This window comes from Ambystoma mexicanum, chromosome 8 (assembly GCF_040938575.1).
Source record: "Ambystoma mexicanum isolate Mex_15411 chromosome 8, UKY_AmexF1_1, whole genome shotgun sequence".
In the NCBI taxonomy this organism is placed as follows: Eukaryota; Metazoa; Chordata; class Amphibia; order Caudata; family Ambystomatidae; genus Ambystoma; species Ambystoma mexicanum.
In genome coordinates this window covers 1,283,010,755-1,283,033,170 of record NC_090929.1, presented here as the reverse complement: position 1 = coordinate 1,283,033,170, position 22,416 = coordinate 1,283,010,755, and positions in this window count along the sequence as shown.

The window sequence follows — 22,416 nt, the reverse complement described above, 5'->3', positions numbered from 1 at the left end:
GTGCATGCAGACCTGCGAAGGGGGCTGGTCTGAGTGAGCTACATGATGAAGCTGTGCCTGCTTGCTCCTGTCTCGGTGCCGGAGGCTCTGCCTCCATGGCATCCGCTATGTGACAAAGGACCTGCCTCAGAGCAGACACCTCCTCGCAGATGCGCGTAGTACTGGCCTCAATTGCCTGTCTCATGGACGCAGTGTTGTCCCACCCCTCCTACCTTGCCTGAGCACCATCAGACACAAACTGCCTGACTAGGGCCGTCAGCTCCTCCTGGCGATGCACTGTATGTTCCATTTGCTGCACCCCATCCCGGACACCAGTGGAGGTAGATGCTGCATGTGTGAAATTTGCACATTCGTGTGGGTGCTCTGTGGGGCTCATGCTCCCTTAACCTGGCTCCCCTCCAGACTGGTCCTGTGGGCTGTCATAGGTGGAGTACAATGGTGTGACCTGGAGTGATGCTGGGGGACTGTGTGTGGCAGGTATGTCTGATGTAGAGAGTGGGGAGTGGGAGGCACAACCAAATGTCTAAGATGTAGAAGTTGGTAATTTTAGATATGATTGTAAATAGTGTATCGAATGGGGTTAGTGATACTTCAGGTGCAGCTGGGAAGACCTCGAGGCCACTCGGGGTCCAAAGCAAAGAACATAGAACAAACACTGGACATTGCCGACCAGAAGCCCAAAGCTGCACTCCCAGTGGGATAGAATCCCTGGTGTAACTTTACAACGAGGAGAGGGTATACAGGCTCCTCTTTGGAGTCAATCCGTCCTGGTGGTTGATGTAGTTAGAGGGTCTCAACTTAAACTTTCATAATATTCATAGGTCATAGCTAATAACACATATCCATGTTTACAAATGTTCAACCTCCTGCTAGACTATAGTAAGGAAAGAAATCCAAACTAACTCGAGGCAGGTTTAAAACAAGTAAAGAATAATTTATTTATATGGCACAATCAATTGAATTCCCACTGTTAAAAACACAGTGTGGGTATAAATTGTAAGTAACAATGTTGCAAACAGCAGTAGTACAGATGAGCTGCCACAAACGCTGAAATAAACCTAAATGAATGTGCGGCAGTTTCACAATTCCATCATTGATCATAATTCTCATGAATGTTTAGAGCGTTAGAATACATTTGTGCTCAGTAAGTCTTCAGCTTAATAAAACACTCCTAGATGGTGGTTGGTGCCAACGCGTTTCGGATTATATCAATCCATCTTCAGGGCAGGATGTGTTAAATTTTCACACTGCGTTCTTGATAGATTTTCATGGTTAGTCCTAAGAATACATTAGAATAAACTGATTAAGTGTCTGAAGGTGTGTTGAAAAGTAGTTAAATTTAGAATTTTTTAAAAGTGGAAAACCACTAACCTTAGTGGTGGAGAAAGCAGGACTCTTTGGTATTAATCCGGTTGGGAGACTGTCTCCTGTTGGCCGGAAAAAACTGGAGGTATGGCGGGTGATGATTCCCCTAAAGGTATCTGGAAAGAGAGGTAATCTTAGGTCAGGGCGGGTTTCAAGATAACAGACTATACAAGTCCACAGAATCAGGGCTAATACTCAAGCATATATCAGTGCTTACACTAATGCAAATTTTCATAAAAGGGTGAAAATGAGTAACCTACCTATAGTTGTCTAGACTGCCATTGTTAGTATATTTGTTGAAAAAAATACTTAAATCGGTGGCAAAGTGACCCACGATGCGACCAAATGGCTGTGATCGCTAGTATTCCTGATATTGCAGTAGCGCTAGGTTTACGTAAACTTCATCTCACTTACTAAATCACTTCGATCCGGAGCAGAGGCAGAGGTCGAGCAGCCCGTCACTAAGACGGTTCGCTCTCGTCTGCCCTGTATTGATGGTCGCCAGGGGCGCCGTGCATGCGCGTGTGTACTGAGGAGGCCATTTTTGTATGGGCATGACGCGGCTCGGTTGAAAGAGTCACCACGTCATCACAACAGAATACAGCCAAATGTGCTGTTTAATGGATATTTGTAGGTAATGTCTAATTCAACTGGTTCTTGTGTATATGGTCAGGTAGAGAGCTACAAACCCACTACAGAGATGGCTCTCGGAGACTATGAACATGCGTCTCAGGTTGTCATGGTGATCACGCTTGAGCACGATCACACAGTGGTATGGGCATGTAGGCTCCGAGGGAGAGAGAGAGGTGAGTCTCTGCACCCTAGTCCCCAAGGTGAACAATTGTAACCTGCATGAATGCGGGTCGAGCTAAAACAATACATTTCTTAACAAGGATTTTTTTTTAAATAACTCAAGAATATGTGCCGTCTCATCACATTGAGATGCATATTGCATGGATATCAGTTCAAGAGGAAGAAAGTGGGGCAAGAGGGGGCCACCTTAGGTCAAACAGAACTATTGGGTGCCCCTCCTCACAAGGTAAATAAGACCCAACAATGGTGAACGAGGAATGACCTCATAACCGTCTGCATCTGGGTCACGGGGTAAGGGGTATAATGAGGAAACCATTATGTAACTCGGACAGATAATGAATGTAAGGTCATTCCAACATTAAAGAATTTTTTGACTCTCTGGAAGAAGAAGAAAACATCAAAGAACCCTCTGGATTTTTGGAACTGGCACCCAAAAGTGGATTTAATCCCCCTGTCAACAACCATGTTCTGGCAGTCTTTGAAAGAACCGTACTCGACCAATTAAAAAAACTCTCCTTCAAGTCCAAGGGTAGAGGAAACTTCATGAGAGGTGAACGCCAGACCCTCAAAAGATTGCTGGATAACAACAAGATCATATTCAAACCGGCCGATGGACAAGAGCAAGTACATAGCTGAAGTTTAGCGCCAATTAGCTGATTCTGAGACCAATCAACAAATTGTCTACAATCCCACAGAACAAGTGAGAACCCTCATCAAAGACGTTTTGGAGGAGGCTGAAAATTAAGAAGTAATCACAGAGAAAACACAGAGATTCTTGGAGAAGACTCATCCTATCACACCTGTCATTTACATTCTTCCAAAGATCCATAAGAGATTAATTGATCCACCAGGACGACCGATTATAGCGGCAACCGATAGCCTGCTGGAACCCGTTGCCAAATATTTGGACCAAATCCTACAACCACTCATACAAGAAACCGAGACGTACATCATAGATACCACACATTTTCTAAATAAATTAAAGGAAACTCACTTTGTCAAACAAAGGGACACCCTCTTCACCATGGATGTGACATCCCTGTACACCAATATTACACACGAGTCCGGGCTCGTGGCTGTGGAATGGCTTCTTCTGAGGTCAGACAATTGCCAAGGCGATAAACTTTTTGTGCTGAGATTATTCAACGTGGTACTGATGAATAACTTCTTAAGATTCCAGGATAACCTCTATTTACAAATTTCAGGGTCCAGTATGGGTGCCGCTATGGCACCAGCTTATGCCTTTACATATATGTATTACCTTGAATCAGAACACGTCCTATCATCTCCGAGATGGTCCCCTCATCTGACTTTCGTTTGTCAGATACATTGAAGACATTTTTGGCATCTGGTCCGGCCCGGATGATGAACTGAATGACTTCTTCTGCATGAAGAATAGCATGCAGTCGTGCATCAAGTTCACCACACTTACAAGTAAATCGAGGATCAATTTCCTAGATGTTGAGGTCTACGTTAAAGGTGAAAATCTGGAGACCAGGATTTTTACGAAAGAAACGGATAGCAATAGCCTTCTACTTTTCACAAGTTTTCATCCCCACAGGACAATAGACAGTGTACCACTGAGTCAATTCTTGTACTACCGGAGTAATATCTCGGTGGACACTGAGTATGTGAAACAAGCTGCTACCCTACACCAAAAATTCATGGATAGAGGATATAATCCAGCCACAATTACTGGAATTGAACACAAGGTATCCACCACAGAGAGAGACACTTTGCTGACCTTGAAAAACCGACCAAAAGATGAGTCCTTGGTTTACATTACAACATACTCTGCTCAAAGCAAAGAAATCAGAAATATTATCCAATAAAATTGGCCAATGCTGCAAATGGATCCTCAAACACAACCACTCTTTCAACAATTACCAACTTTTGCCTACAGAAACAGCAAGGCCCTAAAAAATAGTCTCATCTGAGCTGAAACTCAAAAGGAGCAACTGAAGCCCAAAACATTCAAAGGGACACAACCATGCTTTAATTGCCAGCATTGGAGTAACATTTTGTCTGGCAACACCATCTCAAATCACTCAAACATTCTTGTACCTGTGATTCCACCAATGTTCTATATGCTTTAAAATGCCCATGCGGTTTTTACTATGTGGGAATCACCATGAGGAAGGTCAAATTGCGATGGACAGAGCATAAATCCAATATAAGGACAAAAAATCTCAGGTCGCCAGTAGCAATGCACTTTATTGAGTCCAGGCACTCGATTGCTCAATTGAAATGTTTGATATTAGAACAAGTGAAGGTTGGACTAAGAGGTGGTGATATTCACAAGACGTTGCTACAAAGAGAAATGATGTGGATTGATTTGTTGGATTGCCTCAGGCCTAGGGGCATGAACTGTGAGTTTGATCTTATGTGCTTTTTATGATATGCGTGGCCCCCATACAGACTTCTGATGATCACTGAAAAAGTTGTAATTTGCATTTATTGATGCTTTAAAACAGAAATAGGGCAGATTGTCCAGAATGTAAAAGGCTCTCAAGCCGGCACCTGGGTGCAGCTGTTTCAAAAATGCCTTGATTTCAGTATGATCTACACAAAGTAATGTTGGAATGAGCAGTAGTTTGTTGGAATGACCTTAGATTCATTATCTGTCCGAGTTACATAATGGTTTCCTGAGTATACCCCTTACCTCATGACCCAGATGCAGACGGGTATGAGGTCATCCCTCGTTCACCATTGTTGGGTCTTATTTACCTTGCGAGAGGGGGGTACCCGATAGTTCCGTTTGAACTAAGGTGCCCCCCTCTCGCCCCACTTTCTTCCTTTTGAACTGATATCCATGGAATCTGCGTCTCAATGTGATGAGACGGCACGTATTCTTGAGTTATTTAAAAAAAAAGCCCTGTTAAGAAATGTATAGTTGTTGCTCGACCCGCATTCATGCAGGTTACAATTTTTCACCTTGGGGACTAGGGAGCAGAGACTCACCTATCTCTCTCCCTCAGAGCCTATGTGCCCATACCACTGTGTGATCGTGCTCAAGCGTGATCACCATGACAACCTGAGGCGCATGTTCATAGTCTCCGAGAGCCATCTCTGTAGTGGGTTTGTAGCTCTCTACCTGACCATATACACAAGAACCAGTTGTTTTAGACATTACCTACAAATATCCAATAAACAGCACATTTGGCTGTATTCTGTTGTGATGACGCGGCGACTCTTTCAACCGAGCCGCATCGCTCCCATACAAAGATGGCGTCCTTGGTACGCACGCACATGCGCGGCGTCCCTGGCGACCATCAATACAGGGAAGACGAGAGCGAACCGTCTTAGTGACGGGCTGCTCAACCTCTGCCTCTGCTCCGGATCGAAGCGATTTAGTAAGTGAGATGAAGCTTTCCGTAAACCTAGCGATACTGCAGTGTCAGGAATACTAGCGATCACAGCCATTCGGTCGCATTGTGGGTCACTTTGCCACCACTCTAAGTATTTTTTTCAAAAAATATACTAACAATGCCGGTCTAGACAACTATATGTAGATTACTCATTTTCACCCTTTTATGAAAATTTGCATTAATGTAAGCACTGATATATGCTTGAGTATTAGCCTTGATACTGTGGACTTGTATAGTCGGTTATCTTGCAACCCGCCCTGACCTAGGATTACCTCTCTTTCCAGATATTCTTAGGGGAATCATCACCCACCATACCTCCACTATCATCCGGCCAACAGGAGACAGTCTCCCAACTGGATTAATAGCAAAGATTCCTGCTTTCTCCACCACTAAGGTTAGTGGTTTTCCACTTTTAATAAATTCTAAATTGAACTACTTTTCAACACACCTTCAGACACTTAATCAGTTTATTCTAATTTATTCTTAGGACTAACCATGAAAATCTATCATGAACACAGTGTGAAAATTTAACACATCCTGCCCTGAAGATGGATTGATATAATCCAAAATGCGTTGGCACCAACCACCATCTAGGAGTATTTTATTAAGCTGAAGACTTACTGAGCACGAATATATTCTAACGCTCTAAACATTCATGAGAATTATGATCAATGATGGAATTGTGAAACTGCTGCACATTCATTTAGGTTTATTTGAGCGTTTGTGGCAGCACATTTGTACTACTGCAGTTTGCAACATTGTTACTTACAATTTATACCCCACACTGTGTGTTTAACAGTGGGAATTCAATTGATTGTGGCATATAAACAATTGTTCTTTACTTGTTTTAAACCTGCCTCGAGTTAGTTTAGTTTTCTTTCCTTACTATAGTCTAGCAGGAGGACGAACATTTGTAAAAATGGATATGTGTTATTAACTATGACCTATGAATATTATGAAAGTTTAAGTTGAGACCCTCTAACTACATCAACCACCAGGATGGATTGACTACAAGGAGGAGCCTGTCTACCCCCTCCTGGTTGTAAAGTTACACTGGGGATTCTATCCCACTGGGAGTGCAGCTTTGGGCTTCTGGTCGGCAACGTCCATTGTTTGTTCTAGGTATGTCTGATGTGTCATCTTCCACAGCGACACACACCTAGCCTTGGCTCTGAGCATCCTCGTCCGTCTCAGGTGCCGTGGCTGCCACCTCCACAACTGAGCTGTTCGCCACCGAGAGGGACCCATCGGCTACTGACTCCTGTGCAGGCGACACAGATGGTGTGGGGACTGTGGCTGTGGTGGTGGCCCTTAGACGCACCAGTGATGTGGCCTCCTCTGGTGCCTTCCTCTTCTGTGCCAGTCGTGGCTTGCCTGGGCCTTTTGATGTTGAAGGCCTCTTGCCTTCCTCCTCTTCCGGGGTGTTGTTGCCTTGTGTTTTTCAAGATGGCCGCTGTGCCATTTCCCGCTCCGGCGCGATGACGCTACTTCCTGTTCCTCTTATTAGCGGGCACCCGCTAATGCCGTTTCTATTGATGCCGGTCCCAATATTTAGGGGTAGATGGCGGCGGTAGTGCTATCAGCACTTTACATGATACCGCTAAGGGGCATTTTTGAGACTTTTGCGGCATGCCGGTACTGTCGATACCAGCATGGCGCAATGCTCGTGCCCGCATACTCGTAATAGCCCACTGTTAGTGGTCCCTTTGCTACACAGACACAGTATTTGCTTCATGCCGGTAAATATTGTTTTTTACCTCCAACCTCGTATTGACCCCCTATGACTGGAAAGAAGGGGACAGTGGAGTGGTGGCCAAGAAAGCAGAGAGCAAGAAGTGGTCTATAGAGCAAGCTGTGGCACAGAAGGTGAACGACTGGGGAGAAAGAGGGAGTGTTTTTGGGGCAGATGGCAGCTGGGGCAAGAGAGAGAGATTTGGGAGGGAGATGAAATGATTTTGAAGGAGAACGAGGGAGCGACTAGGGGGGGAGTGAATTGAAGAGAAGAGTGAGCGACTTTGGCGGCAAAGAGGAAGTGACTCAGGGAAAAGAGGGAGCAACTGGAGGGAAAGAGGTAGTGACTGGAGGCAAAGTTCGAGTGGCTGGAGAGGAAGAGGGAGTAACAGGAAGGACACAGGAGTTACTGAAGGGAAGAAGGAGTAACTCAAGGGAGAACAAACCAGAAGCAGATTGGGAGAAAGGATGGGGGATGAATATGATAGACTGTGAAAAAGAACCTGGGATGCAGGAGTGAGAAATTGGTGAAGATCAATGGTTAAAAGAGATACTGAGAAGGAATGAGGCACTGGACACTGCTAAGGAAACTGGAAAGCATAAGGTTTTGGGAGCCTGGTTGGGAATCTGGCAGGGACTGGGCAGGGTGACTTGTGATTTGCCATGTGATGGAGCTACTGAGTATGCACATGACTAGCAGAGTGAGAGGTGTGTGAGTTTAAGATTTGATGGAGAATTGGTGAGAGGGAGGGGTGTAGGTGCTTCAGGGGATTGGGGAATGTAGCAGGGGATTGTGTGCACCATTACAAGGGATATCGATCAATAAAGTTAATAATACAAAATAGGCACATGCCTCAAAACAAAAATGTAGGGCAAAACAAATACTGTCCTCTCAGGACTTGGACATATACGACTCTTTCAATTAAGTTAATATCAGAAACAACATGCATAATATCAAAGACAACATTCTAAGCGTGAAAAATATTGAAACCCTGGCTCTCTAACACACTCCAGTTAATAAAGATGTGCTGCAACATGTTGAAATAAATGCAGATTTGTGTGGCAACATTTGATATTTTATACTACAATGTCATGCTGCAATATCCTGGAGGGTCAGAAACGTTATTAAGAAAAAAAAAATGTATTTATTTTCCCATAGAGGAAAAAAGTGCTTCCGTTGAACACCCGTAGTGTGGAAACTGCGGTGTTGATTTGCATCAAAGTACAAATGAGTTGGGCACCATGTGTCATAGATTTTTTTGGTTTGGTATAAGTCCGTCCAGTAGTTTAACAAGGCTCGACAGAGGAGAGGGTCCCCCCACTCCCAAAAAATGTGTATATTTCTCCAATGGTGCATTGCATCAGTGAGGCTTTTCTGGAATGAAAAAAACATTTTTTTCCCTCAATGTCAGCGGTCAGTAATGCTGTTGCAAACCGAAAAAGCAAAGGAGTCAAAACTAGATTTTAATCGGGGAAAAAGATGGTTTTGCTTCAAGCTAGAGATGGGGATGTAGAAAGTAGATCACATATGTGCTGGCAGAGTTAGGGGTTGGGCTGTAGAGCCTGCTTTGTGACAGGATATTTACATCCTAACCAAGAGAATTCCAGCACAAATGTCGTAAGAGGCGTTTGGAAGAAAAATGTGTCACGCACAGCAGAGAGTGAAAAGAGAGTAATATGAGAGGATAAGGGAGGATTTCCTCAAGAGGAGGAGATTGGGGTGGGGCTAGAAAGGAGGAGGAGTCCACATGGAGAGTGGCAGTGACGATGAAGCGTTTTACATTTTGGAGCAGGTTCCCTTAAATGCGAGAATCAGGGAAGCATGCATTATAGCGGGAGTGGTTACCAGTAATGGTTACAGTGGTAATACAATGCAGCATTGAATTGACTGTGGTATATTTCCATTGCAAGTTCCCAGTTACTGGGGGGACATTAAGCAGAAATGCAAGGAGTGAGAAAATATGTATATTGCTATGCGTCATCTATAATGTAAAGCCCCCTCATTCCTCGGGAATATTTGTTAGCGTTTACCCAAGCAGAGATTGTCACAGTTGTGTTTTTGTGACAACTTTCTTTTTGTTAAATAATGCCTGTAAGGCTAGGGGATCTTTCTTGTATTGGCAGATGTCTATAGCATTAATTACCATGTAGTATTGTCAAGGCTTTGGCGAGTAATAATGAAACCGGATTGATCAGTTTTGATCAGTATTGGTAAATGGGAGCTAAACGATTGGTTAGGGTTAAAAAGGCATGTCAGTCGGTCAGGTTGCTTGGCAGACAACATTTTGTAAACATTCTATAGAGAAGGCTCCTGGGTACTTGCCAGATGGGAGCGATTTGATAGCTTGGGGCAACTCATCTACCTCAATGGGACATTCCAGTTGAAGATGATCGAACTCTCTGAGGATTCAGTGTTGTGTCTAATCAAGCGAGGTCTGCTGTCATTCCATATTCAAATTTTCAGTTTTAAACAAGTAAGCATTGTGGTCTGAAAACGTTCTTAATTTTGAGGATAGACCTGTCATGATCTTTTAGTCACTGTATATGGTTCCTCATTGGGAGCCGATGTAGTTTATAAATAAGTATACTGTTTGCCTTTTTGCTCTAGGTACTAAAACTGTTCAGTGTGCAATAGTGTTTCGGTTGCTTCATCAGTTAGCAATGTCTCCACCACACCCCTCAAGCAGTCCTCAACCACCCATAGATTTTGCTCATGGCTGTTATTTCATGGCCTAGAATGCTTGTGTTGGTTCTGCACTACTGTGGTTCCTGTATAGATAGTTTTGCACTTCCATCCCTCATAATGGTGTCAGCAAGTACAAAGCGTTCTTCCACAATTTTGCATGAGAGAATAATATCCATTTACCAAATTAAGAGCAGAGTATACATTACAACTATGGATCTGTGCAAGTGCCTGGTCAACGTAAGGAATAAGACACTTTTATTTGTTTTATTTATTTAATTATTTTATTTATACACTTTGACATGTGTATCTTCTTGTTCAGTTCCCTTAGGTCAGCACAGAGTCTCCATTGTCCTTTGCACTTTAATAGTCTTAGAAATGGGTTATTAAAGGTACTTTGAATTGGACAACTTATTCCACTGGACTCCACATTTTTTGGAATCTCCATGAGTGATTCAATGGACATAAGAGGCAACCTGTGTGTTTGTTTACAAATACCGGTCACATATCAGGGTCCATAGGAATTGTTGTGTTATGTCAATATGTATTGTTATTGTTATTGTTATTTTGCATTTATATAGCGCCTTATATACCATTGGTATGGTCTGCTCACGGGCATAGGAAATGAATGAGAACATTGTTTGGTAGTCCAGAAAGTCATCAGCCAGACTGAAACCTGGTATTATTTCTGGAGTGGCAATTCCTGAAGTATCTTCAAGTTCAATTTTGAGATCACTATTTATGGCATCTACCTGGATGGATGATTCCTTAATATTAAGGTAGATACTGGTAACTCACATTACACTATTTCATCTTCTAGAGTATAAAATCCTCTAACCCATAAATACACACATAGTATGCCTAAAACTGCCCCCTTATTGAATATAGAGTCTGTGGTGTGATACCAGGCGAGGCGTTATAACAATCTTCAGGCATTTAACTAATGTTTGCAGCCTACAGACAAGGGGTGTATCGGCACTTTATATTTTTTAAAATCAGATTTTATTAACATTTTAGTTATAACAACACAGAACAACAATATTGCATTTCTTGGTAACCCCAACCCTAAAATAACCTTCCCCCACCCCCATCCACCCTTTCTATGGGTTCTCACACTAAACTCCAGCAAAAAGTTGGAAAGCTAATAACATCTCTTCTACGAGTCTGGGTACTTCCACTTTTACTCCCTAAAAATATCAAATACTGCCAAAATATAAAAATAGGGAATAAAGACTCCCAATAAAAAATTGGAAAAACACATGTAGAATCCTGCGCCCCTGCTTTCACCCTCACAGCTCCATAATAGGTTTGGAACAGTAGTGCACATAGTCCCACAGGAAGAAGCTATTTTACCTGCCTGATTGCAAAAAGTAAGATCTTTTAATGTGCATGAATAAATAGGTGCAACGAAAAACATATTACAAAAAAATCTGTCAGTTATAACATGTTTACTCACTTATAAAATACTCTCTTTTGGAATTAGACTTGCATTTGTACTCCCTAAAAATGATGTAACCCCCAACTTTAAAGTATAGACAGTAAAATACTCCCACTTTCAAATATCATCTGGAGCACTGAATGGTGGGACTTGTTAACTCAATGGTCCTCATTACACATTAGGCGGTAGGGGATTAACGGGGCTGGTAGAGCTGTCGGGACAGTTAAACCCCTACCGCCTCATTACAAGGTCTCCAGACGTCCTTAGTGGGTCCCGCGAGCAGACCAGGATGCAAACAACGGGCCCGTCAGTAATGGGGCCGTTGTTTGCATCCTCCCCATTCCCATTGGGGGCTCAAATGGGAATGGGGATGTACCGGGTCTGGGTTCCCTGAATGGGGAAATACCGGGACCTCCAAGGTCGGAATGGCCTGGTATTTTCCCATTCAGGGAACCCAGACCTGGTACCCGGAATGGGGGTAGCCATGCCGCAAAAAGCGGCATGGTTACCTCCAGGGTTGTAATGAGGCCCAATTTACATTTTGGGGGAATTGACCACCATTAGGTGATGTGAGAATATATGATGCTCAGGGGATCATTATTCTCAACCAATATTGAAATGGTATCTTCTTTGAAATCTAATAATGGAGTTGAATGTAAAGAAAACCCTTGGTGTTGCTGAATATTGCTTAACTTAATAAACATCTGCATTTAACATTTAACAAGGTTTGTCCTTTTCTGATATTTAACAACAAAGTATATGTTGGGGTATTTCCACTACTTTAACGCCCTCCCCATTTACATATCATCATCATTAAATATGTTATTCAGATTTCATGCGAATTAAACTTGCAACAAAGCACTGCAATTAAACAAATAAGGTTACATGAAAATACCAAGATAAACTACTTTACTTTTTCTGCAGGCCTTTCTCATTCTCGAAGTTGCCCTTAAGTAAGATTGCAGAGTACATGCCACTAAGGGGGTTTCTGCCATTATAATATAGTACATTGAAGGTCTGCACTGTCTTTAGCAGTGGAATCAATGCATGTTTGCGAACATTAGCATAAACTGGGCAAAAAACAAGAAATGTAATAAGTTTTAACATGGAGCATTGCAGACTGCGCACTTTAGATTGCAAGTTGGTGAAGCTGACCGTTTGGCTTTTATTGCTTTGAGGGGCAGAACATGAAACCAAGCTCTTGTGATTAAAGAACATTCATTTACATAAGAACTTTCCCAGTCATGACAACTGTAGGATGGTGTCATATGTGCACTTACAGGGTGTTATCTCTTTTTCCCATTATTCTGGATTATGGGCCCTGGCTCCTTTCTGAGTTTCTGATGCGTTGGATATTAATGTGTTTCTCTTTATTGTTGTTCAAAATCAGTGCTTCTCCGTGTACCTGAGGGTTCTGGGTGTTTTAGAATGCCATTTTTTGGGTTGCCTTCCTTGTTTCAGATGGGCTTTCTGTTGGACCATATGTTGTCATTCCTGTTTATTTTCTTAATTCATTTTGATGCATTTCTTGTCTGGTTTCCTGTTTGGGAGTACTGACATGACCTCACCTGTCCACTCCTGACATACAAAGTGGGCCATTCCCCCCTTTGCTGACACAAAGGTATAGCTATTCCTCTATGACTGACAGGGAAGTCACCTCTTGTTATCTTTCTGGGTGTGTTTTTGAAGAAGAAACAGTGTATCTGGTGCCCCCTATGTCTTAGCTAGGACCAGATGTACAAGATGTACTAGTATTTCTCAGGGATGTTCTGGGTGGTATAGAAGTAGTGACTGGGATAGCGGGGTATCTTGCCTCATCCATGAAACGTATTTGTTTCTGAACTTTAGCTTCTGGTTCAGAAACCAACTTGTTTTCGTGAATTTCTTGTCTTAATCTGACATGATTAACAATTTCACTTATCATTTGTTGTTTAGATTTTACTAGCTATTCCTTACAAACAATAAGACTGGTATTTCTAGACTCAAACAATTTAGTCCAGGAGACTAAGAATGCCTGTGTATTTTATCATGCCCTTTGTAAGAAATATTTGTTTACTGACAATCACACAATTCATTCACTGTCTCTTGGTTTATATACTGTAAGGTAGCTAACTGTTGCTTTAACCGTTATATTTACAACATTACATCAGATCTCCCATTACTCATTCTGATTAAACTCTCAATGTCACATTATTTTCAATTGTTATCACCAGCATTTGTGAAGACACCTTATCCTGATCATGTTGTGCCTGTGTCCATTGTAATGTTGCTTGTTGTATTTCTTGGATTGCATCATCTTTTTCTTGGGTTAGTTTCTTTCTCTTCTATTTCTCTTCTATTTGATTATTTTGACATTTTTTTGTACATGATCACTTGTGAATCCACATTTTTTATGATAGTTTTGCAGATGTCTCTTGACTTTATTTGAGTTCAGTTGTTAAGGTCATAAGCTATTGTAAGCTATTGGTATAAGCGGTATGAACACATAATGTATTCTTTAATTTGGTATGGGTGTATAAACACTGATTATGAAAATCATTAACAGTCAAAATGTATTTCTGCAGAACCAGTGTGACATGTATTGACCACATGGTGTCAGCAGAGGGTGTCAGCGCTGATCCTTCCAAAAATAAAGCAGCCGTATTTGGTGAAGACCTCCGAATCTGAGACAGATGCAGGGCTTCTTAGGTTTCTACAATTATTATAGCAGGTTTGTGCCTGGTTCATCACTATATCCAGCCACTGACTGAACTCACCAAAGGTAACACTGCACCGCAAAAGAAGGGACATTCACTGAAGACCAATGTGAGGCCTTTTACTACTCACAAGATCATTTGGGCAGCAATGGAACACCCAGTGTGACAAAGCATTTGCCCGCTTGAAGAAGACACCTGCTGAGGCTCCGGTACAGGCCTGCTCCATCAATGGACCGTTTGGGTGTAGTACTGCACCAGGAAAGTCAAGGTGTCACTCAACTTGTTGTTTTAACCAGCCGCCAGCTCAATGTATCTGACTGAAGTAACCGGCACACAAACTGGAATTTCCAGCTCTCAAGTGGGAAGTGTCAGAAAAGCTCCATGACTATCTCTACGGGCCAGATTTACAGCACAGACCAACAACAATTTTCTAACCTCCAGCATAAAGTCTGAGAAGCTAGATGCCATGGGCCATTGCTGGCTTGCTGCCCAGTCAGTGGAAAATTTCCAGCTAGATTATCACCTAAGAGTCAGCAATAGTGATGCTAATGCGCTGTCTAAAAGGCCTTATGCCACTGAGGCAAAGGACTCCAAATACAGAGAAGATATTCCCTTGGCAGCAGAATAAGAACTCTGTGCTGTCAAAGAACACAGATATCCAGGCCGAGCTCGACTGATAGAGTTCTTGGGGGGGAATGCTGCTGGAGTTCCCTCAGGATACTGTAATGTCACTACCCTTATCATCTCTGAGCTCCCTCAACTGCAACAATCTATGTTGTGGGAAGCGCAAATGGCTGACTCCAAAGTTAAGGCTGAAGGATCTGTGATCTTTGGCAACAGCACAAACTAGCTTGCATACATAAAATGATGGAAATCATTGGTGATAAAAGGATGCATCCTGTACAAGGAAATCAAGACTCAAGACCAGCTACTTCATCCCCTGGTGCTCCCTGGCCAGCTTCACCAAGCAGTACTCCATACACTTCATGAGCAAATCGCCAACTGGAAATGGTTAGCACTATAGATCTGATCTGGAGCAGCTCCACTGGCACAGTCTGATCCCAGATGTTGACAACTATTGCAAAATGTGTGCCTGATAAATGGCCAAGAAGTGCCTTGGTGTCTGGCAACAGCAATACTACACCTGCAGAGCTCTGGACTGGTGGACTGTGTTGACTTCCTGAGCCAAGAATGGAACAGCAGCAGGATACAGAACATCTTGGTCATAAGCTACCACTTCGCAAGATATGCATAGGCCTACCCCATCAATCAGTGTGATAAAAGGTGTGAAAAAGACCAAATCCTCCCCATACCACCTAAGAGGATGCTCAAGCAACGTGATTTCATTGCACGCTTCTGGACATGTTTGGTACTCTAACTGCTAGAGAAAAATCACGATGGAATCAACATATAGCCACCTTGATCCGTACTTATGATTGTACAAAAAATGACTCACCGGACACAGACCATACAAGCTCATGTTCGGATGCAATGCTTGACTACGCATAGACCTGTGGTTTGGTATCTCTTTGGACAATGCTAGTGCTGAAAGTTACAACAAATATCAACAACAACACTTTAGTTGGATATACATATCCATAAAAATGGCAACATCACAAGTTAAAAACATACATGTATATGTTTATTTCCCCTCCTGGGGTACAGAAAGAGTTATACATCTTAAACAATCATCATCGCATAAATACAAAAATACAGAAATACAAAAATACAAAAATCCATAAAATACAAAAATACTCTGCTTTACAAGTCTTTGCTAGGTAACAAGGATATGCGCCTGCACATTAGAATATGGCTATCCCCTACCATGAAGCAATTGGAGTTGTCTGTTTCAGACGACTATGCACCCCTACTTTGGAGGCATTGGTTATAATATTTACAAATGTTAAAAAAGGAGGGAGTAAACACAAAGCAGGAATATGATCTCTAGTCTGTGCCATACCTTATGACGATGCACTTAAAAAATCACCATATCCTCCAAACTGATATAATAACTAAATAAACAATATTCCATTCCAAAGTTAAAAATATATAAAATAGACAACCTAAATGTCATCCTGTTCATTCAATGTCCTCTGTCAAGCTTGCATGGCTCTGTGTATAAAAAGTGACAACGGCCAGTCTATAAAAGGCACATTCACACTCAACAAGAATTACAATTCTCGGCGGTATTGCATAAAAATGTTCTCTTTGAATACTGGCATCAAAAGTCGCTTTGCAATATTTAGTATGTGAGGCAGAAAAAGAGTGAATGCACAAGATCCTCCCTGCCTGCTCCACATGTGGGGCACCGTGCTTGGAACCAAAGAGAGAATTGTCCCTCTGCGCCAGTCCTTACACAGGCCTCATTATTAGTATGTAATGATATGAGAATGTCCAAAACTCCAAGTGGAAAATTATAGTACTTAGGCACCTGCCATAACTTCCTTCTATTTACTTTATCGAAGGTGATACTTAGGTCCATGAATGCTAGGTACACAGGCTCCTTTTTTATGTAGAGGGCATGTGCAATTATCATGTGCAAATTCAGTCCATGCTCCATAGTACCCAATAATGGGCAGAAACCTGGTTGAATTGCGAGAGTATTGCCTGTGAGGATGACCAATTTTATACAATATTCAAAAGGCATCTCCCAAATATTTAGCAGCTTGTGTTTAAGTGGTAAATAGGTCTATATGCCTAGGGAATGTCTGCAACCCTTTTTAAATATAGGAACAATAATTGCCCTCGTCGACCCTTCTGAGATTAGATCAGTCACTAATATTGCAGAGCATCGTTATGAGGGGACCCCAGTCTTTTATATAATTCTGGTAATAGCTGGAATCCCATTGCTTCCTGCTGTTCTATTTTGTTTAGACAGCTTGATGGCCTTTACCACCTCCATGTAAGTAAATTGCAGTAGGCCATTACAATCTGTTCTGCAACCATTAGTAGAAGGAACCCCACCTTTCAAATCTATTTGCTCACTGTTGCCTTCCTTCTTATCTGTGCCATTATATAGTTTAGAGAAATGTGCCCCCAAACAGGGCTGTCTAATTGTATTTTCCGGCTCATGAAATTTTCTTTTATAATATGCTCTCACAGATATAATTTCACTCCTGGATGTGTCCTCTTTTTATTACAGAAGCGCCCCTTGTGCTGATCTACAGTGATCATTGAGCCAGCCTTTATCTTTCCTTTTCCTGCTGTTGGTTGTCTTCTTAATTACATAAGACTTCATAATCTCCCTAGTGAGTTTTGCGTAAATTAATACCATTGTAACTGCGTTCTCTGCTTTGTTCAAGAGGAGAAGGGAATCTGGTAAATTTTGCTTCAGTATTTGCTCTCCTATTAATTATTTATTTGTTGTTTGCCATTTTAGACTTCTGGCAGGGGGACCCTTACAAGTGATCTCCATCAGATGTTCAATGTTATTGCTGATTAATGGACCGAGGTACAGGTTGATGGACAGAACCAGGCCAAAGTGATTGCTAAAAAGGCCTGCGTGTATGAGAAATTGTTCGAACTTTAACCACAAGTTAATTGTCAACAAAAAATAGTGAATTGTAGAGCTACCGGTAGGACTCCTGAAAGATACTGAGCTCAGGATGTCAACCGCCATTCTACCATTGGTTGATCTCATCTCCATTTTTGTGATCCTGTGCCAGAGTTTCATATCCTCCAGACAAATTCTTGGATCTGACATACGAGCTGGTCTAATGCACAAAATGGTCAAGGTCTACCAAGAGATCCTCAGGAGATCCCTGCCTTTCTCCCATTCCTTGCTTGATACTACAAGCCGGAAGGTTGGTAAAATTATACATTATAATATTAAAAATCATCAGAATTGTTTTAAAACTGCTTGCCCAGAATGGGCATTGGTTTCTGTGTGCCCCATTGGGCACCCTACTGCCTCATTTGTTGTATGTTCCAGCCCAGGTCTCAAAGCTGGCTCACTAATAATATGTATTTCCCTGTCAGCATCAGTAAGATCTTGATCTACTGTAGCAGTGTTTGTTTTCTGGAGGCAGTCTTCATCATAAAAATGAGTGGTTGAATGTTCTAGAGCCTCCAAAATCGATGTAGCCAAAGGGCCAGTAGGGAGACCATTGCCAATACTAGTGGACACTGGCTCCAAATCTGCCAAAACGATTGTTGGTTTGAACCACAAATGTGAGGGTGCTTTTGATCTTGAGCTTGCCTTTGGGCTTGGCTCTACCAAAGAAGGTGCTGGCCAATCCTGCAGCAGTCTCTACCTCTCCTGTTCCCTCCCATGCCCTCTGCATTTCACTGCTTAACCATAGACATCCTGTCCATCCTCTCTTCCTATACCTCCTCTTCCTCCTCCTCTCCCACTCCTGGCCTTTCTGAGGCCGTATAGCCTCCTGCTTTCTCCTCCTTTCCCATGTTCACTCCTGACGATGTTTCTAGACAAGTTTGATCTATGAAAGTCTCCTCAAAGCAGGTTCTCCCCTGCCCAAGAACAATCAAGAACCACATTGACACACTTGCTCCAGCCTTGACTGATTTCTGCAATCACTCCTTTGCCACTGAAACATTCCACTCCCCCTTAAGCACTCTCTTGTACACCCCATTGAATGATCCTTCCTCTCCAGCTAACTATTGCCCAATCTCCATCACTCCTTTCCTGGGCAAACTCTTGTAAAAGCTGCCCATCTCCCAGCTTAATCTACATACTGAATCTGTTGGTTGTCTCCATGACCACCAGTCTGACTTCAGAGCTGCCAGAAGCATGGACACTGCTTTCCTAAACACCTGTGAAGACTTGCTCTCCATGCTTGACTCTAATCCCCTTCTGTTCTCATTCTCCTTGATCTTTCCTCTGCTTTTGACATGGACAACCATGCCATCCTGCTCAATCATCTATGGGACAACATTGGTATTACTGATCAGGCCCTGAACTGGTTCACCTCCTTTCTCTCCGACCGACCCTCTCAGGTCCAACTGGGGTCTTTCCTCTCTTCTATCTCTCTCTCTACTTGTGGTGTTCCCCAGGGGTCTAACTTCTCTCCCTGGCTCTTCAACCACTACCTGGCACCTCTTGCCCACCGCATTGCAACTTTCTGTTGCAATTTACAATGTTATGCAGATGACACTCAACTCTCTTTCAGGCTCCCCTCATCCACCTCTGCTTCTTCTCTCATACCAGACTGTCTGGACGCAATTCTGGAAAGGTGTGCCACCATTGATCTCTGCCTTAATGCCAGTAAGACTGAGATCCTCCTCATTGGGACATCCACTCCCTCCTTTCCTATCGCTCCCTGTCTGGCTGCCCACTCTGGGCCCTCTTCCTGCTCCTTCCTGTGAGGCTACAAAACTTGGTGTCATCTTTGACCCCACCCTCTTCTTCTCTCCTCACATTTCTGACGTCTCTAAGAAGTTAAACTATCACCTGCACCTCCTCAGAGGTATTCTTCCTTTTCTCACTTTCCCCCAGAAGCTCATTGTCTCCAGAGCTCTGGACCTCGCTAGGCTAGACTGTTGCAACAGCCTCTTTCTAAATCTTCCTGCCTCTACTCTTCGACCTCTACAACTTATCCAGAACAGGACTGTGAGACTTGTCCATGGCCTAAAGCCCAGGGATCATATCTATCCAGCTTTAATCGCTTCACTGGCTCCCTGTGGCTGCAAGGATCAACTTCAAAAGCCTTTGCTTTGTCCACAAGGCTTTCTGGGGCCTGGGACCACTCTACCTCCAAATTTCTCTTCCAAAATATCTTCCTGCTCGAGGTCTCCGCTCATCCATCTCCAACTCTCTGAGGGTCATACACTTCTCCAAGCAAAGAGCTGGTGCAGATCTATCTTCTTGGCTGTGACCTCCCTCTGGAACAGCCTCCCTGTCTCTATAAAACTTGAGCAGAACCACCTCCAGTTCCGGAAGCAACTCAAGACCTTCCTTTTCGCTTCTGCTTTCTCTCTTCTACTCCCCTGCTGATGCACCTGACTGCTCCATTTACTGGTCACCTGGTCACCCTCCAAACTCGGGCCCAGGCTCCTGCATGTCCAACGGCCCTTGCACTGCCTCTGGCCTCCCCAGCACTTAAGGGTCTGTATCTGCAACCCTACAGTCCCTTCTCTCTGCACCTATGAGGCACCCGCTGGCTGCACTTGTGAGTTAACTGGTACTGCTCCCCTTCCCTCTTCCACGCACTTGTGCGATCTGATTGACACAACGCCTAGAAAGATCATTATATTTTCATCCCTTGTTTCCCCCTCCTTGTCTTGTCGCGCCTAGAAACACTGTGGATAGGCGCGTTATAGATGCCATATCATTTCATACCATATCATGCCACCCAATTAATCGTTGACTGCTTTGACAGCTTTGAGACCTCAAGAGGCCCTACAGGTCTCATGCTTGGGTGTCTGCCGGCTGCCCCCCCCCCCTTTTGGAGGCAACTTGCACAGCCTTCCTTGGCCGAAGTTTGACCACCATCACACACTAGCTTCTGTGAGCCACCAGGAAGCTAAGAGGCTAGGCTAGCCTGTCACAGTCTGTGAACCACTCAGCTACAAGGGTCCTAGTGGGCCCCCCTCACCCACTGAGAATACTCACACAAGCATGAATAAAAGCACAGCCTGGATATAAAAAGAAGTATGTAAAGCCTACAAAGACTGGGCATGCAGCACATGGAAAACAAGTTAGGCAAGACCCAACAAAATACAAGCCGATGTTGGGATGAACGTTCAGAGCTTAGCCCCTCCCAAATGACTCAGATTGTGTAAAGTGTACTAATATGCGGGAAATGCACATAAGTGGGTACGGGGGGCAGGGGGAAACATTGTAGGTTGAGGTGAATGGCACGGGGCAAGCTAATTGTAGAGACATATAGATGTATGGAAAACTAACAACAAACGTTATAGAATGCTAGGCAGAAGATACTCTATATGCAAAACAAACATTGTATGAATCAACACTGCATTCGAAGGTAGGCCTGAATCCTTGCAGGCCATGTTGGAAACACAGAACAATGAGGCCTTATATTTGAATATGTTTTCCCCACCCCCAGGCAAAGCAGGGAACACGCACACACACATATACACAAATATGTCCTGCTAGAACCTTTTTAGGCTGGAATGTGAATGGACAAATACAAGTGGGGTGTGGCTGGTCTTCAAGGACAAACCCATGGGAGCCAGGGCAGAGGTCTTGAGCTGTGAACACACAAGTTGAGATTCAACACACCAGCACCCCCAGGATAATGGTCATTCCATTTGAACTACCAGCTGCCCATGTGCAAAACTCCTAAATCCTTCACAACTTAGACTGATTATTTGGACCATCAGGAAATTCAGACTTGCCCCTCGGGAGTAATAGCTGCTAAGAAGGGAACAGAGGACAACAAGGCACCTGATTTGTAATAGGGAGAGCAAAGTGTGATGCCAATTCTTATAGGAGTGTCTGCATTGAGAAAAGAGATGCTTTATTTGCAAGGACCAAGCAGACCTCGAAGTTATATACTGAGCTCATTTTGATGGGCAGATGCACATCACATGGTTAGGTCTTACTTAGGGCAGGGCAATGCTGTCAGAAAATTAACTCATAATTTTACAGTAACCCAAGGGGAAGAGATTGTCACCCACGTGTGAAGAAGTTGGAGTCAGGGAAGACGTGACCAATGAAATGGAGGTCTATATGTGATCAGTAGTGTGTAAATAGGCAGCAGCCAAAGAGGGTCAGGGATAAATATTGTATATTGTGTGTGTCATAGATGATGATGTTTGTAGTTATAATGTACTGTTGTCTTTGAAGAAGAGAGAGAACTCTGCAGCAGTGGACTCATAATACCCTGTCGCCATTTCCTTTTTGTGTACAAAAAAAGCTTTTGTACTTCTCCCAAAAGGGTGCACCAAGCTGTTTTCCTTAGAGGGTTGTCATTTCTTGGTCTCGTGGTTGGAAGGTAACCCTACAAAATTCGTGACCCTGACATGATACCAGACTCCCCCGTGAGGACGGAGGATTCCTGGGTGCACATTTAGTGGTGCCTCGCCCACCTGCGGCGACCTGTCACTTTGTGCGCATCTTGGAGAGATTTACAGGAGCCGTGTTATCAGAATTCCTGTCTGCTCTTCGGAGCGGGGTGCTGGCCCCAGATTGTGCAGGCCGTTTATGGGACCAAGTGATGGAGGATTTTGGGAGAGCACATGGATGTAAGTGCACCTTTTGCAGAGAAACATAAGCGGGTTAAGAGAGGGGAGTGTAAATGTTTGAGGGTGTGAGTGCGGTGAGCGTGGAATAAGTGGAAGGTGTGGAATACCAAATGGCATGGTATATGGGTTGCCTTCATTAAAATATATAGGATTGTG